General features: G+C 49.2%; 2 pseudogenes; both read left to right on the top strand.

Moving 5' to 3' along the window:
• The window catches only part of LOC105505953, a 21,793-nt pseudogene extending 21,262 nt beyond the window's left edge, over positions 1 to 531 (top strand).
• A 132-nt stretch (positions 532 to 663) lies between these two features.
• LOC105505952 lies at positions 664 to 1,766 on the top strand (annotated as a pseudogene).
• The last annotated feature ends 2,083 nt before the right edge of the window (positions 1,767 to 3,849 follow it).

Genomic DNA, 3,849 nt, shown 5'->3' with positions numbered 1-3,849 from the left:
CCTCTGCCTCCGAGTTCAAGCGATTCTCCTGCCTCGGCCTCCCTAGTAGCTGGGATTACAGGTGTGCACCACCACACCCAGCTAATTTTGTGTATTTAGTAGAGATGGGGTTTCACCATGTTAGTCAGGCTGATATCGAACTCCCGACCTCTGGTGATCCACCCGCCTCAGCCTCCCAAAGTGCTGGGATTACAGGTGTGAGCCACTGTGTCCAGCCATCTCAGTCTTTTAAAAGGTGTTCCCACATGTGCACACACACATATACACACACACGTTAGAAAAGAGACTCAGAAGACAATCATACTGTGTAGACCTTCCCTGGATCCTGATTGAAACATTCTGATTTTTTAAATTTATCACATTTATGAGACAATTGGAAATTTGAACAGTGATTGGAATTTGATAACATTAAGGAGTTACCATTATTTTAGCTATGATAACTGTATTGAGGTGATTATATAAAATAAAGGCTTTGCAGGAAGGACAATGAAGATCCAGAGCCACAGGCTGCCCGTGTGCAGCAGGAAGTAGCAAGAGACCAGTGCCCCAGCAGAGCCTGCCTGTCTGACTCATCTACCATTACAGAGACATCTCTGCCCATGGGGCTGAGAGACCCCAACCTTTCCCCACGCTAAAGCTGCAGGGTATTGAGGTACTGGCCAGATGTCTTCCCACAAAGGATCTGTGGTGGCATGGGGCAATGGGGCTCCTGCCAGTAACAGGGAAACTAACATGGTGGAACTAGCTGAACTGGGACCCCTACTACAAGAGAAGGATGGATGGGTTATCACCAACCCAACCAAAGCTGAAAAAGTGCAAACATGTCCAATGCCTCAGGAAAAGGAGGAGAAGGTGAAGCTACTGATGCACTGCACTTCCACTATGCCACGGAGGAGATGAAGGAGTTTGTGTACAAGGTCTGGGAGGGACACTGAAGGGCCATCCCATATGATGTCGTCCCTGACTGACTGAAGGACAATGACTACCTGCTACATGGCCATAGACCATCCATGCCTTCCTTTTGGGCTTGCTTCAAGAGCATCTTCCACATCCATGTGAAAACGGGCATCATCTGGACCCATGTGCTTGGTTTCATGCTGTTTCTCTTTTGGGGATCTTGACCATGCTCAGACCAAATATGTACTTCATGGACCCTCTACAGGAGAAAGTGGTCTGGGGACATCCTTTGTGGGTGTAGTGCTCTGCCTCAGCTCCTCCTGGCTATTCCACACTGTCTACTGTCATTCAGAGAAAGTCTCTTAAACTTTTTCCAAACTGAACTACTCAGCGATTGCTCTACTGATTACGGGGAGCTTTGTCCCCTGCTCTGTTACTCCATCCACTGTTTCCCACAACCAAGCTCATCTGCCTCTTCTTTGTCTGTGTTCTGGGCATTTCTGCCATCACGGTGGCACAGTGGGACCGGTTTCCACTCCTAAACGCCAGCAGACACAGCAGGAGCATTCCTGGGACTTGGCTTGAGTATTACTGTGCCCGTCATGCCTTTTCCTATCACTGAAGCTTTGTCAGTGCCGGCGCAATGGGCTGGATGGGCTGGCCCTTCCTCACAGCTGTGATGTACAGCTGGCCTTTATGCTGCTCGAATTCCTGAATGCTTCTTTCCTGGAAAATTTGACATATAGTTCCAGTCTCATCAGATTCCCCGTGTCCTGGTGGTGGCAGCATCCTTTGTCCACTTCTCTGGCGTCTCCAACCTTCAGGAACTCCATTAGGGCCTAGAAAGCGGCCTGAGACTTCCCACCTGAGTGGTGGAGGAGGAATTTCTCAAGTGCTTTTAAAAATAACTTCTGGCAGGCACGGTGGCTCACGCCTGTAATCCCAGTTCTTTGGGAGGCCAAAGTGGGAGGGTGCTTGAGCACAGGAGTTTGAGGCTACGGTGAGCTATGATCATGTCACCGCACTCCAGCTTGGACAACAGAGACCCTGTCTCTGTAAAAAAATAAAATTCAAAATGAAAATACCTTCTTCACTGAAGTGAGGGGAAAGAGTCTGAGTTGTCTGGAGGAAACCTCTTAGAGAAATCAACATCAACCAACTTTCAGCCCCCTTCTACATTCACTAGGCACTGAACTCTCCATTTCCACTCCCCTAGTTTGGGAGGGGAATGGTCAGACCTAGCCATCTCTTCCCTCTACAGTCTTCCTCCTCAACAAGGCAACTACGGGCCCCTCACAGAGACAGTACTTTGAAACTCATGTTGAGATTTTACCCTCTCCTCTTTGGAAAAAATTATGAAATTATGGGCTGCAACTTTTTCAATTTTGTCTTTTTTTTTTTTTTTTTTTGACAGAGTCTTGTTCTGTCACCCAGGCTGGAGTGCAGTGGTGCAATCTCAGCTCACTGAAAGCTCTGCCTCCCGGGTTCATGCCATTCTCCTTCCTCAGCCTCAGGCGACTGCCACCACACCCAGCTAATTTTTTGTATTTTTAGTAGAAACGGGGTTTCACTGTGTTAGCCAGGATGGGCTCTATCTCCTGACCTCATAATCCACCCACTTCGGCCTCCCAAAGAGCTGGGATTACAGGCGTGAGCCACCACGCCTGGCCTTTTTTTTTTTTTTGAGACAGAGTTTTGCTCTTGTTGCCCAGGCTGGCATGCAATGGCGCACTGCAGCCTCCGCCTCCTGGGTTCAAGCAATTCTCCTGCCTCAGCCTCCCGAGTAGCTGGGATTACAGGCACCCATCATCATACCCAGTTAACTTTTTGTATTTTTAGTAGAGACGGGGTTTCATCATTTTGACTAGGCTGGTCTTGAACTCCTGACCTTAGGTGATCTGCCTGTCTCGGCCTTCCAAAGGGCTGGGATTACAGGTGTGAGCCATCATGCCTGGCCTAATCTTTGTACTATTAGTACAGACAGGTTTTACCATGTTGGTCAGGCTGGTCTTGAACTCCTGACCTCGTGATCTGCCTATCTTGGCCTCCCAAAGTGCTGGGATTTCAGGTGTGAGCCACCACGCCCAGCTCAAAATTCTGTCTTTTTACTGGAAGGGAATGATCCCTCCCTTACCCACATCCTTACTTTGTATCCTGGCTTATAACAGGCCATCAATTTTTTTTTTTTTTTTTTTTTTGAGACGGGGTCTCGCTCTGTCTTCCAGGCTAGAGTGCAGTGGCACGATCTTGACTCACTGCAACCTTCATTTCCAGGGTTCAAGCAACTCTCCTGCCTCAGCTTCCCGAGTAACTGGGATTATAGGCACCTGCTCCCACCACACCAGGTTAATTTTTGTAATTTTAGTAGAGGCAGTGTTTCACCATATTGGCCAGGCTGGTCTCGAACTCCTGACTTCAAGTGATCTGCCCGCCTCAGCCTCCCAAATTGCTGGGATTACAGGCGTGAGGCACTGCGCCCAGCCTGAGCCACCATGCCTGGCCAGGCCATCCATTTTTGTAGCGCTTTTTTTTTTTTTGAGATGGAGTCTCACTCTGTTTCCAAGGCTAGAGTGCAGTGGCACAACCTCAGCTCACTGCAACCTCTGCCTCCCGTGTTCAAGCAATCCTCCTGCCTCATACAGGCGCGCGCCATAACACCTGGCTAATTTTTGTATTTTTAGTAGAGATGGGGTTTCGCCATGTTGGCCAGGCTGATCTTGAACTCCTGACCTCAAGTGATCTACCCATTTTGGCCTTCCACAGTGCTGGGATTACAGGTGTGAGCCACCATACCACTCCACACCCAGCCTTGTAGCACACTTTTAAACAATTATATGGGCGTGGTGGTGCGTGCCTGTTGCTGGGGGTGGGGTAGGGCTGAGGCAGGAGAATCGCTGAACCCAGGTGGCAGAGGTTGCAGTAAGCCCGGATCGTGCCATTGCACTCCAGCCT

Source organism: Colobus angolensis, unplaced genomic scaffold (assembly GCF_000951035.1).
Source record: "Colobus angolensis palliatus isolate OR3802 unplaced genomic scaffold, Cang.pa_1.0 Scaffold13, whole genome shotgun sequence".
NCBI lineage: Eukaryota > Metazoa > Chordata > Mammalia > Primates > Cercopithecidae > Colobus > Colobus angolensis.
Note: the sequence above shows the minus strand (reverse complement) of the source record. Positions and strands in the feature narration are given on the sequence as shown.